A 15435-nucleotide genomic window follows, 5' to 3' on the forward strand; every position below is an offset into this window, starting at 1 on the left:
AAAAGGATATTTAAAACGGAAAAAAATAATGTTGCGTGAACGTTGGTTCTAAAATACTTTTCCTTAAAGAAGAAAAACGGTGGCAGAATAAGAAAAAAATTATTCATGGTCTCATCTACTGCACAGAATGGGCCCAGAGGGAAGGGTGCCAGACCAGCCCTGTGACGATAAAAGTGTAATAACGGTGTTCGACAGCTTAACCGGGTAAAAATTATTTTAGTTTTTCTTGTGTGAAAGAAATTTTTGTGACAAAGAAAATAGGAGGTGTCGATGTACTGAAAATTTGCTATAGTTAGGTTCTAAAAGTCTAGAGCGATTGCATATGTCCTGAACCTAGTAATAGTTAGGTAAGCTGATGCGGTAAGTAATGATAGTACAGGGTGATTGAGGACCACTCTCGCGAGACTGTCAGTTATATTGTTCATTTATAATTCCCTACGACCAGGCACCAAAAATATTCTGATTAAATTTATATGGGCAGGCACTAGAAAGTGAAGTGTACGTAAAAGGTTAGTACCACTATTTGTTGTGAGCGATGTACATAAAAATAAAGAATCTGTTATTATCATGAATTTAGTTTACCGAAGGCTAACACTACAGCTAGAAATTTAGCCAGAAATACGGATCAGTAATCCGGAATCCTAATTGAGAATAACCAGTCTAGAGCAGGAGAAAATATGCCAATTCCAGATTTTTCTCCACACTGTGAGGCGTCTGTTGCAATGACCGTATTTATACCTCAACTAAATAAATGATCTCGTTATAGTCCATTTAATATATCATGATAGGGAAATCTTAGATTGTTTGGGTAGATGTCATCACAGATGATTTGTAGACTCTTTTGCACATCACAAATAGGTAGCACCTCCCAAATACATACATTTAAGGGGTTAATCAACGTTTCTACAAAGACCACCTGTGGTGTAGGAAACCGGGGCCAGTGTACACCAAAAAATAATGAAGGCTTGGGAATGAACATGTTTTCCAATCTCCTGATAGGAAATTCGTATATATTAAGAATTTTTGCACCATCAGCAACCGCAATCTGCACAATATTGAAGGAAACCTGACTTCTTGATGTAGTACGTTATTTGCCTCAAGTTTCAGTAATCCGCAGCATAATCGCAGGGCTTCCCGCTCAATCACAACAAGGGCGCGTAATTTATAAGCTGGCGTACCAGAAAATAGCACGCATCTATATTCTAAAATGTGCCGCACATACATTTCATATATCATTAGTAGTGGGTCTCTCATCCCCGACCGACTGTTGCATAGCTTACGTAGCATGCCAACAGCTCTCACTCCTTTAACTATATGGTCAACATCGCCAAGCCTACTGAGGGAACCGTCATGGAACCTAAGTACTTCACCGACTCCACTTGAGGTATAGTCCCGAGACGGTAGGATAGCGATATGTTAACGGGATTATTTAGGAGGAAACCCAATTTCGAGCATTTCCTCACGTTAAGTGAAAGACGAATCTTGTTTAACCAGGTTTCTATGGCGTAGAGATAGTTCTGTAGTTGATAACATAGGAAGTGAGTATCACTGTCTGATGCACAGAAAGCAATATAGTCTACTTATACATATTTTTGTACATGTGAAGGCCGAGGAATGGAATTCATCAGAACGTTAAGTAACAATGAAGTGACAGCTCCTTGAAGAATACTTTGTGATTGATTATGTATTCTCAAAGAATACCCTCTTAGAGAGCAGTAAAATTTCCTCCCAATTAAAAATTCACATATCCAGTTTACAAAATAATTTGGAAACTCTAGATTTCGTAATATACCGAATAAAATTATGTATTCTATGCTGTCGTAGGCTTTTCAGATGTCTAGTGACACAATAGCACCTATCTGCCCTTGGCACCGTGCTAATTTTATTCTACTTTCTAAGCTCACGTGAGCATGCCAGATTGAGCATGATGGCAGGAATCCAATTGGCAGGGATTAAGCAAGTCTTTGTTCTCGACAAATTTAAGCATACGGGCATATAGGTTTCTTTCAATTAATTTCACCAAATTTCAGGTTAGCGCGATTGGTCTATTGTTATCATTGTGTGATTTTAAGAACTGGAATTATTTGAGCAATTTTATATGCAAACACAATCCATGAAAACAGTAGCCCTCGTCGTCCGTTTTCGCACTGCCAGCACATGCCATACTGTAACAATATTGTTGCGTTAATTCACCGCATTCAGCCATTTCTTTGTAACACACCTCCATTTTTCATGACATATATATTCTGCCACATAAAGGTGACAACCACCACGGTGTAAACTTCGTCGACGTAGCCCGGTCGCGTTTTTACAATTGCTAGTAGGGACAGCGGGGCGTGGTGCTATTGACGGCGCTCGACGTTTCTGCGCAGGCGCGAGTAACAGCAGGTGCGAGAGAGAGAATCTCGGGGCCTTTGCTCCTTGAATATGTGAGTCTGCCTAGGCACTACGGTGGAGAAGTTTCTTTGCGCGTGTAGCGTGCGTTTGTCGCTAGGTGTGCCGGCATGGCGGAGGGGGGTCGAGTTTGTGCTCGGGCGCTGGCTGCCTGCGCGGTGACGCAGTGGGCACGGACGCCCCATTTGGTGATCGATGTATCTGAAGGGGAAATGTTCTGACTGGTGTTGTATAAGTGGCGGGTCGCTTTTTTAGTCGGGACCATAGATTGCATTTTTTACAAGCACTGCTCCAGAAGGGTACATGTAACCGGCAAACGGAGGCCTCAGGAGAGCACCTGAGGTTATATTGAAGCAGGCGGCGCAGGATCTCCGGGGCACCCAAGTAGTAGCGGGGGGATCAAAGCTGGAAGCAAGGCGGCCCGTGGGTTGGGGCCGCGGAGGCCGAAGCGTGCCAGGGGGTGTTCGCATAAAGAATTGGCTTTCCACGATAGCGGACAGCCGATCTTATGCTCTCCTGGCACGCGCAGGCCTCTGCTAGCCCCAACCCACGGACCAGTCTGGGTTCTAGCTTTGATGTTCCCGTTGCCGCTTTAATGTCCTGGAGGCGCCGCCAATAATGCGAAATACTGACACGTTGTTTTAATTAGTAAAAACATGATTGAATAAATATAATTGCGTCGAGCCGCCAACTTGCGATGCTAAGTTCAGCACTACCGCACCCCGCGACTTCTGCCGGCACGCCTAGGGACAAGCGCATACAACGCGCGCCAAGAAACTTCTCCGTAGTGCCTAGGCAGAGTCGTATATTCAAGGAGAAAAAGTCCCCACATTTCCTCTGTCGCACCCGCTCTTACTCGCGCATGCGCGCAAACATCCTCCGCCTCCGCAAATGCCACGCCCCGCAAGTGCTTGGCTGACTTCTCATCCATGCACTACCTTCCCACATCTAATTTTACGACTGTGGCAATGATTGAAGAAAGCAACTGCGGCGGTTGCTATTGCTCGCGTCATAGACCGAAGTCACCAATATCTTGCCTGCGGTCCCTTCTGTCGAACAAAACCCACAGGCTACCACTCCTCATGGAGTTACTGTATACGGAGCCATACACAGTAACTCTAACTACCCCTGCGAATGCCCTCCTGGCTACTCCCCCCTCTCCCCAAAATTTTCTACCCACAACTTCCTCCTGAAAGGCTGCGCTGGTCAACTATGACCGACAGGAGCACCAACAGCTTATCCACAGGGCAAGTGGCTTGGCGCGAGTCATTGGAGCAATGCGCAGTCATGAATTAAAGGTTTTACTATAGGAGGAAGATACGCGATCATGATAAAAAAAGCTCATTCTCTCTCTCTCCCCGTACTACACTATATTGTTAATGAAACTGTAATAATTTCACTTCACCACCGTCGCAACTTTCCAACTCCTGAATACACCATTAAAAATTGTCCTGTAATTCCCGGTATGGTATGGTATGGGAAATTTTTAATTAAGTCCTGCAGATCGTGTGTCCTCACGAAGCGGGCCGCTCCCACATTGGTACCGGAAAGCCGAGCCTCTCGGCCGCATCGTGGGCCTGCTGGTCAGCCCAGAGTTGGTGAGCCAGAAGAGGGCTGCGGAGAACCGCCTCCCATCTGGCCGAGCTGTTAGCGATGATAGAGCGTGACCAGGCACACCGCCAGAGCATGTGGTCTAACGTGGCTATTTCTCCACAATCGTGGCAGGTAGCATTGGTGTAAGTATCCGGATAGATTTTATGTAAGAGCGACGGATTGGGATAGGTATTCGTTTGTAGTAGACTGATCGTTAATGCTTGAGCTCTATTGAGGCGCGGATGAGGAACAAAGTAGGTTCTACGGCTGAGATAGTAGTGTTTAGTAATCTCGTTGTAGGTGGAGGGCGTGTCCCTGTTCTCTGGGGAGTCGGCTTCCGATTGGTAGAGGGTAGCGCGGTGGGCAAGTTCACGCGCAGCCCCATGAGCCGACTCGTTGAGGTTGGGAGGATCACCCTTTATCTGACCCTGATGTTCGGGAAACCAATAAATGAAATGGTGCGTGATTGCCTTGCCCCCAATAAGTCTGAGGGCCTGTTTGGAAACGGTGCCTTTTTCAAATGCTCTGGCTGCAGACCTTGAATCACTATAGATGACATCCCGTGAGCTATCCAGCAGGGCTAGCGCAATAGCCGTTTGTTCAGCTATTTCGGAGTCTCTCGTCCGAACCGAAGCAACATTGGTGATTCCTTGCCGACCATCAACAGTGACGATGGTGAACGGCCGACGTACCTTACAAGAAGCGGCATCCACAAAGCTGACTTGTCGCTGATCAGTGTGTATTTGCCTAAGGAGGTTGGCCGCCCTTGCCCTTCTTCTACCGCGATTACGACCGGGGTGCATATTCCTAGGTATTGACGCGACCGTAATGTTCTCACGAATCGACGGAGGAACGTCAGAGAACTCCTCCGCTACTCTATCGGGGTGATGTCCGAGTTCCTGCAAGATGGATCTCTCTGCCTTCGTTGTTGTGAAGCGAGTTAGCTGTGCGCGCTCCTGGGCCTCTGCAATCTCTTCAAGAGTGTTATGAATGCCAAGCTGCATTAAGCGCTCTGTACATGTGTATACGGGTAACCCGAGAACCCGCTTAGTAATCTTCCTAATCTGTGCATTCAATTTATCCCGCTCTGCCTGTTTGACTCGTTCAAATACCTCGGTGTTCACTTTGTTAAGCTGAGGAAGGAAGACGAAGTGAGAGCCTTTTTTGTATGCGTCCCGCTGTGTTTTTGTGGTGCTTTCTCGTCATCTGCCACGTTCACGAGGGCGTCTTCCGTTAGAAAGGGGGAAGGCTTTCTCCCAAGGCTACCTGGAGTCGGCCATCCGCCACCTGCATAGCTCCAGATGGAAGACATCGCCCGTGGAAGCGCAGGGCTCGCTAAGTCTACGGATAGCTCCACAAAAGAGGCAATGGAATCAGAGGGTGGATTCACGGTCTTCAGAGGTTGTCGTCTCAAAAGGAAACTACGCCGGACATCACCACGGTGTGAGTTGACGGCGACTAAGGGCACCCAGTACTTTACAATAGGGTACACGGCTACACCAACAAGTGACAACCTGAACATCTTACTAGACAATTCTTAACAGAGTTCTTCGACCGCATAGCACTAGGTCAGATGAATGAAGTTCGCATCAACTCCCGCAAGAACGTACTTACGATTGATGCAGCAAATGGAACCTTACTAGAGAATTTGAAGGGAGTTCAGACACTTGGCAACATTCCGGTTCCTCCTGTCAAAGTGTATGGGAAAGATGCCTCAATTGGCGTGATCTCTGAAGTGGACTCTGAAATCACGGACGAGAATCTCACCAAACTTGTGACATCAACAGCTCAAATATTGCATGTTCATCACTTCGGACAGCCACATTGCATTAAGATATTCTTTCACTCAGCTTCCTTAGCAGCGTTTGCAAAAGTGGGTCATGTGAGGCATCCTGTGCGGCCATACATGCCAAAGCCGCTGCAGTGTCACAGATGCCAGCAGATAGGTTATGTGAGTGCAGCCTGCGAGAACATCATGACATGTCAACGATGTGGCGGGAGTCACCAAATGGAAGACTGTCAAGCGGATGCCCCAAAGTGTCCCGACTGTGCTCAGTCACATGATGCATGTTATGTCCAAAAATCGTACTTGAAACACAGATTCTCAGGAAAATGGCGAGAGATAATTCTTTCCGCGGGAAGGCAGCTGCATTAGTGCACCGATGGCCGCACCACTCACGGCAAAAGCACATGCGTGCCAGTAGTAAAACCAGGCCACGTCAACCGGAGCCTCAACAAGCATCCCGTATTTTGTCCGCACAACCGTTAACAGAATCGGGAAACGTATGGACAGACCGAGCAATCGCTGTCGGTATATCGAGACCCGCTAGAACGCCCGCAGTGACTGGCCCCGCGCAAGGTGCTGCTGAGGTTGCCTGGCCTTGCCTGCCATTGATAGGCTCTCACAAGGACCACGCGAACGAAGGTTCTACGATGCGTCCTGCTGTTAAGCTTGATGAAGGCAATGTCCAGAATATGCTTCGACAACTGATGAATGCGATGCGTGACGTGCTTTCTAGTCTATGCACGCCATAAGCGATTACTCCGTTACAAACTATTGATACCCTAGAGCCGCTTCTCGCGGCTTTAGGGTAGTATCTTAATATGGCGCTGTCAGGAAGAACTTGTCCTTTTGAAGAGCGCATGCATCGATCTCTTGCTATATAGTGGAACGCATGTAGTCTGCGTGGGCGCCTTTCGGATTTTCGACGACGCATATTCAAGTATCAGTTTCCTTTTGTGGTTGTTTACGAGCCCAACATTCCATCTCCCTTCCAACTATCACAATATTTAAAACTTTGGTCACGGAAAGACGTTTCCGGAAGCAAATTTCTGCTGTGCATACGTCGTTACATCGTGTACGCCCGACATATGGTCGTGGAACATGCTCCTAATGAATACATCTGTGTGACGGTACGACATAATCAGCGCGTGTTTTCGATCATTGGAGGATACATACCACCGAAAGATAAATTTATCGCCTACACCTGAATTCTGTCGTCCAAATGTGCCCTGGACCACATATAATCATCGCAGACTCTAATTCCGACCACCCATTATGGGGCAGTGTTACGATGAATAGACAGGATGAAGAATTGGCAAACTTCATGCATAACGAACGTTTGGCAATCATTAATGACAGTTCTCCTACATTTATCCCAGGCGCGACATATAGCAGCTCCTTAGACCTTGAATTCGTGTCGAGGAGCTTTCTACCCTCAACCACCTGGTGCACAGATCTGCAGACGCATGGTAGTGACCACACACCTACACATGTACAACTGCCATGGTTACTACAAGCTCCTCCACCTTGCATTCGTTGTACTAACTGGCAAGATTATCACACATTGGTGGACAACGCCTGCTCAGACCAATCTTCGCCGCCTGATCTAGAACGTATTATTGCCACAGCTCTTCATGACACCACAAAATTCATACGCCTATCGGTACCAAGAAGCTCCATCGACATCGGATATGAAAAACTATGAGCTGTGCGTCATCGCGCCGAGAGGAAATACTGAAGAACGATATCTACCTCTGACCGCACTATGTCGCCGGGCTCAACGACATGTCGGTCGCTACCTAGACAAACTGGGCACTAAGCGCTGGAGAGAATATTGTACTTCCCTTGCTCCTCGCAGACCACTCTGTAAAATATGGCAGGTAATGTGCATCTTTTTACGATTTCCCACTCAAGAAAGTACCCATACCCTGCTCTGGCAGTGGTACAATGAAGAAGCGACGTGGAGGTTGCAGAGGACTACTGCAAAATGATTGTGGCTGTAACTTCTGGTCCACATGCAACAATCGACCGACAAGCCCCACCATCCATATGCGAGCGTCTTGATATCACGTTCACAATGCAGAAACTAGACGCTGCACTGGCTTAATCTCGAAGATCATCAGCGGCTGGACTTGATGGCATCACATATGCTGCTCTGCGTTCCCTGGGGGAAGACGCACGCACTGTTCTCCTCTTTCTCTCCAATTAAAAAAATTAAATTATAGCGTTTTACGTGCCAAAACCACTTTCTGATTATGAGGCACGCCGTAGTGGAGGACTCCGGAAATTTCGACCACCTGAGGTTCTTTAACGTGCACCTAAATCTAAGTACACGGGTGTTTTCGCATTTCGCCCCCATCGAAATGCGGCCGCCGTGGCCGGGATTCGATCCCGCGACCTCGTGCTCAGCAGCCCAACACCATTTCTCTCCAATGCATCGCGAAGCTCAGGCCCTGTGCCGGAGAAATGGAAAAGCTGTCGTATTGTAGTGCTTCTGAAGCCTGGCAAGACACCTCACACGATATCTTCCTACAGACCTATTGCCCTGGCAACCTGTGTGAGCAAGACCATGGAGAATGGCGCCGACGAGGATAGAGTGGTTTCTCGAAAAGTACAACCTTTACCCAGACATGATCACGGGTTTTCGCAAAGGAAGATCCTCCATTGACAGCGTGATTGAGTCGGTGTCAATCGTCGAACAGTATAACAAGCGCCGACGCTTGTCAAGAGCACTCTTTTTGGACGTCAAAGGTGCACATGACAATTTGTTGCACGACGCCATTCTTGACGCACTTAAAGAACTAGGAATTGGAAGTAGTATGTTTCACTGGTTATACACTGGTTAATCACTGGTTACTTACAGGCCGGACCACATTTATGACGACGACAGATGGGGAGACCAGTCGTCGCCAAATCAGCCTTGGCATTTCTCAAAGAGGTGTACTCAAACCTTCGTTGTTCAATATAACCCTTATTGGACTCGCCGATATAGTGCTACAGACTACCAGTATGAGCCTATACGCTGACGATATCTGCAATGGGCTTCTGGTGTTTTTCGGCCACAACTTCGTGCAAGACTGCAATGTGCAGTGTCGGGCCCCTCGAAGTATTTAGCAGTAGTGAGGGCTACAATTGTCAACTGCGAAGTTGCGACCCTTGCAGTTACTCGCAAAGCGATGCACCACTACCATATTACGATTAATGGCACACCCATACTGTATGTCATGGAGCCCGAATGAAGCCCGAATGGCGAGACTAGAAATAAAAGAGATTTTATACTCTGAGCTAACCCTGGCATCATACAAGATGTGGACGTGCTCGGCAAGGTGCGCTGCAGTGACCATAGGATGGTAAGAACTGGAATTAGCCTAGACCTGAAGAGGGAACGGAAGAAACTGGTACATAAGAAGCCAATCAATGAGTTAGCGGTAAAAGGGAAAATAGAGGATTTCCAGATCAAGCTAAAGAACAGGTATTCGGCTTTAACTCAGGAAGAGGACCTTAGTGTTGGAGCAGTGAACGAAAATCTTATGGGCATCATTAAGGAGGGTGCAATAGAAGTCCGTGGTAACTCCGTTAGACAGGATACCAGTAAGCTATCGCAGGAGACGAAAGATCTGATCAAGAAACGCCAATGTATGAAAGCCTCTAACCCTACAGCTAGAATAGAACTGGCAGAACTTTCCAAGTTAGTAAACATGCGTAAGATACCTGACATAAGAAAGTATAATATGGAAAGAATATAGAAGGAAAGGAGGAAGCCTAAAAACAGTGAGAAAGAAACTAGCAATAGGGAAGAATCAGATGTATACGTTAAGAGACAAAGCCGGCAATATCACTCCTAATATGGATAAGATAGTTCAAGTGGCTGAGGAGTTCTATAGAGATTTATACAGTACCAGTGGTACCCACGACGATAATGGAAGAGAGAATAGTCTGGAAGAATTTGAAATCCCACAAGTAACACCGGAAGAAGTAAACAAACCCTTGGGAGCTATGCAAAGGGGGAAGGCAGCTGGGGAGGATCACGTAACAGCAGATTTGTTGAAGGATGGTGGGCACATTGTTCTAGAAAAACTGGCCACCCTCTATACGCAATGCCTCATGACTTCGAGCGTGCCAGAATATTGGAAGAACGATAACATAATCCTAATTCATAAGAAAGGGGACGCCAAGGACTTGAAAAATTATAAACCGATCAGCTTAGTGCCCCTTGCCTACAAAGTAATTGCTAAGGTAATCGCAAATAGAATCAGAAACAGATTAGACTTCCGTCAACCAAAGGACCAGGCAGGATTCCGTAAAGGCTACTCAACTATAGACCATATTCACACTATCAATCAGGTGATAGATAAATGTGCGGAATATAATCAACCATTATATATAGTTTTCATTGATTACGAGAAATCGTTTGATTCAGTTCAAACCTCAGCAGTCATGGAGGCATTACGGAATCAGGGTGTAGACGAGCCGTATGTAAAAATACTGATAGATATATATAGCGGCTCCACAGCCACCGTAGTCCACCATAAAGAAAGCAACAAAATCCCAATAAAGAAAGGCGTCAGGCAGGGAGATAGATCTCTCCAATGCTATTCACAGTGTGTTTACAGGAGGTATTCAGAGACCTGGATTGGGAAGAATTGGGGATAGGAGTTAATGGAGAATACCTTAGTAACTTGCGATTCGGGGATGATATTGCCTTGCTTAGTAACCCAGGGGACCAACTGCAATGTATGCTCACTGACCTGGAGAGGCAAAGCCGAAGGGTGGGTCTAAATATTAATCTGTAGAAAACTAATGTTTAACAGTCTCGGAAGAGAACAGCAGTTTACGATAGGTAGTGAGGCACTGGAAGTGGTAAGGGAATACATCTACTTAGGACAGGTAGTGACGGCAGATCCGGAAAATGAGACTGAAATAATCAGAAGAATAAGAATGGGCGGTGCGTTTGGCAGGCATTCTCAGATCATGAACAGCAGGTTGACATTATCCCTCAAGAGAAAAGTGTATAACAGCTGTGTCTTACCAGTACTCACGTACGGGGCAGAAACTTGGAGGCTTACGAAAAGGGTTATACTTAAATTGAGGACGACACAACGAGCTATGGAAAGAAGAATGATGGGTGTAACGTTAAGGGATAAGAAAAGAGCAGATTGGGCGAGGGAACAAACGCGAGTTAATGACATCTTAGTTGCAATCAAGAAAAAGAAATGGGCATGGGCAGGACATCTAATGAGGGGAGATAACCGATGGTCATTAAGGGTTACGGACTGGATTCCAAGGGAAGGGAAGCGTAGCAGGGGACGGCAGAAAGTTAGGTGGGCGGATGAGATTAAGAAGTTTGCAGGGACAACATGGCCACAATTAGTACATGACCGGGGTAGTTGGAGAAGTATGGGAGAGGCCTTTGCCCTGCAGTGTGCGTAACCAGGCTGATGATGATGATGATGATGATGATGATGATGATGATGCTGCTGATGATGATGACGACGACGACGACGACGACGATGATTATTATTATTATTATTATTATTATTATTATTATTATTATTATTATTATTATTATTATTATTATTATTATTATGATACCGTATGTAACGCACCACAGATTTCTAGGAGTGATGATTGACCGAAACTTGTCTTGGTCTAAGCAAGTGTCGATGCTCAAGTCCAAATTAAGCAGCTTCATACACATGCTTAAATATATAGCAGGCATGAAGTGGCACCCGTCAGAGAGATCATTGCTCCAGCTATATGGATCACTTTTCGTAGGGCTACATACAATACTGTTTACCGATTATTACAAACATTCGCCCTTCCTGCCTACGTACACTGGTGAGCTTACTAGCTCAAGCACTGAGAACAAGTCTTGGTCTGCCACGCTGCACTTCGACAAAGGGCGTGATTGCGGAAGCACGTGTACCTCCTTAAGACGTTTATAGCGTTATGCGGCTCTTCGCGGATGGCTTCTACAATGAGCATGATGTTCTCAAACTGCAGGCCGACCTAGAACGTATTTGCGAATGGTGCTATAAGTGGAAAATGAACTTGAATACGGGTATGTGCGTCCATGTGCGGTTTACAAAAAAAAAAAGTAATCGATGCCCGCTACTGTCAAATGAATAATATATTAAGTAATAAATCCACGACTAAATATTTGGGCGTGATGCTGTCGGGCGACTGCTCTTGGCGGGCACACGTGGACTATGTAGTTAGCAAAGCGGCAGTTGCTTTGAATTACATTCAAAGAAATTTAAAATGTGAAAATTCTAACCTAAGAAGCACCGCGTACCTAACTTGTATACGACCTATTTTGGAATATGCTTGTACCCTTCGGGACCCGTCACAGATATGTCTTATAAATAAATTAGAAAAAATACAAAACAGAGCAGCCAGGTTCGTCTCGGGTAGGTACGGGAGGAAGTACAGTTGCACAGCAATGAAAACAGAGCGCAACTGGGAATCCCTGTCGTCTCTCCGAAAGAAACTGCGGCCAAAGCTTCTGCATGAAATCTGTCACAACAAAACTGGAATGGATAGGGAAATGTACATAAAACCACCAAACTATATATCGGCACGCACTGACCACCAGTGCAAGAATAGAGAATACCGGGCTAGGACGGGCCTGTACGCCAATTCTTTTTTTTTTTTTGTAAAAACTATCGCTCAGTGGAATCGACTGTCATGTGGACAGGTGTGTAGCGTGAATCAAGATGTATTCTTTTCATGCTTGTAACCCCCCTGCTGTAACGCTTTCGGGCTAAGCGGGGATATGTCTAAATAAATAATTAAGAGTAAAAATATCTCATGCGAACCTTTAAAGGTATATGTTCAACTATTGACCCGCCACGAACGTCACCCTCTATCGACCATTCGCATTCTACGTCCAGACAGCACTTTCTCGGAATCTCTTTCGCGTTATGAGAATGTCCTTCCCTCAGGACTACGGGAGAAGCAGCGGCCGAATCAGCGTGAACTTTGTCAAGACGTATGGTGAATCTACATATTGCCGGAGTCAGGAAAAAATCACGTATACCCTCATGTGGACTTAAACAACTTACTCTAACCCGTATATCTGATGGATATGCCCCTTCCATACACATATTTACTGACGGGTCGGTGTCAAAACCACTTCAACCGCGGCATGCGTAATACCTAATATGAAGGTCATTAAGCATTTCCGTCTCGACCACCACACTACATCAACGGCCGCAGTGATTGTTGCCATTCGGGAGGCAATTCGTTATATATCGACTATATCAGACTTGAAGTATATTTTGCGATTCCAAGCCGGCAGTTCATGTGATCGATTCTGCCCTTAAACGAGAACCTTACTATGTTCTTGCTCAAGAGGCGATAAAATCATATGATGTCGCCCTAAGAGCCGGCCATTGCGTAAGATTCCAGTCGATTCCGGGACACTGTGGCTTACATGGAAATGAGCTCGCCGACGTGAAGGAAAAGATGGCCCACATTAATGCCGCACCAGTGTCCATCCCATTTTCACGACCAGACACTAATGCCCTAGTGTACAGACTTCAGCGCGATAACACCGCAGTATATTGGGCTTCGCTAGGTCATCTTCATCGCCGCCTTCACGAACTCCACCCAGAGATGAAAATACGGATACCAACGAACCTGAAAAGGTGCAATGCGAGCTTGCTGCGCATGTTAAGATTAGGTGTTTCCTTCTCCCGGCGCTACCTGCATCTCATTGGCCGCGCGGAGAGTTCGAAATGTGAGGAATGCGGTATTCCTGAGACGACAGAACACCTCTTGTGCATCTTCCCCCGATTTGATGAACAGAGAAAATCGTTGACAGACATTCTGTCAAAATTTGTCGTTGGATCATTAACTGAAAAAGTTCTATTGGGAGCTTCGCATGATCCTCGTCATCGGCCTGATAGTCTGAAGGCTCTCAACAAATTTTTGCATGTGAACGGACTGGACAAGAGACTTTGAAGAGTCTTGGAGTGTGCAAGATTTTGACCACCATCTTCATCCTCATAATCAACATCTCTCTTCTTTCTTTCTACAGCCTTTCCCCTTCCCCCAACGCCGAGTAGCAGATCAGAACATTGATTCAGGCCGACCTTTCAGCTTTTGTTTCATAATAAATACCTCTCTCGGTGTTCACATCTCCCACGACCTAACTTAGACTAATCATGTTAATCATGTTACTAATTCTGCAAACCATGTCTTGGGCTACGTCCATCGCAATCTCTCCCTTGCACCTTCCTCTGTTAAGCTCTTGTTAAGCATAATCAAGTTTTGAACGGACACACTAGTCCGTTCAAAACTTGATTATGCTACTGCAATGTATGACCCTTTCCAACTAAACCTAATTAAAACACTCGAAGCAGTACAGAACCAAGCGGCTCATGAGTGATTACTCTTACAACTCTAGCATCACAGCACGAAAATTACAACTTGATCTACCCGCCCTGGCTCATCGCCGCAGAAATTCTCGTCTAAATCTTTATCACAAGTTCTTTCCCTGTTTGTCACCTAAAAATGAACTCATCGTTCCCATCCATCGCACGTCACGAAACACCCATGCAAATGCTTTTGTTGATCAGCGTGCCCATACCTCAACATTTCATCAATCATTTTTTATTCGTACTGCGTTTGACTGGAATCACCTTCCCGGCCATATTGTTACGATTACCGAGCATGCAGGATACAAATCTGCCACCGAAGAAATCACACACATTCACGTCAACCCACAGGATTATCGTGTTTACTGCTACGCATCGTTATTTTGTTTATCACGCCTTGTACTTACTGACTTGTATTCTTTTGACCTGTATTCACCAATTTTGACTGTAATTATGTTATATCCCCTGTACCCACCCCTCATGTAATGTCCCTTATGGGACTCCTGAGGTATAATAAATAAATAAATAAATAAATAAATAAATAAATAAATAAATAAATAAATAAATACTGCACGGAAACGGACACACTCACTCCTAGCTCTCATATCTCAAAAAGCAGAAGTCCCAGGGAGCTCACGGTGAATTTACTTTGCCTCAAGGTTACCAAAGCGGCTATTATTCTTGTATAATTTTTTGTAGCTGCTCTTCAGTTCTCGTATGCATAGGCCAAATGGGAAGAGTTCAAGGGCAGAAAATAGAATAATGTTAAGACGTTACCGAGAGACGATACTACTGTGCCCAGTTGGCGGCATGTTAAACATCATCAAAACAGGCATTTGCCGATATGAATGTTGATTTATAAACTGAATTCTCTTAGTATAATATATGTACCCGATACTGAATCCATCAAAGTGAAATTCTGTATTCTCTATTGAAAAATGCCTTTAGTTTGTTTCCCATGAAGGGTTAAAAATGTTACTAGAGTGAAAGCTATTGATGCTTCAGTCATGTCCCGAATCACAGCTGGGAAAATACAAGCGGCCATCATAATGACCCCGTGTGGTGCAGCGCGAAGCAGGACAGGGGACGCAGGAAAAAACGAGGACAAGCGCTTACTGCTAACTGAAATTTTGTTGCCTGATACAAGGTGCTATATAAAAAAATACAGAAGAAAAAAACATAAAAAACAAAAATGCCATCACCACTCACTGGTGGCGCTGCCGTTGTCTAAGAATGCCAACTCCATTCGTGATAAGGCCAGGGATGTGTGTAAAGATTACGTTT

The sequence above is a fragment of the Dermacentor andersoni genome, chromosome 8, assembly GCF_023375885.2.
Source record: "Dermacentor andersoni chromosome 8, qqDerAnde1_hic_scaffold, whole genome shotgun sequence".
In the NCBI taxonomy this organism is placed as follows: Eukaryota; Metazoa; Arthropoda; class Arachnida; order Ixodida; family Ixodidae; genus Dermacentor; species Dermacentor andersoni.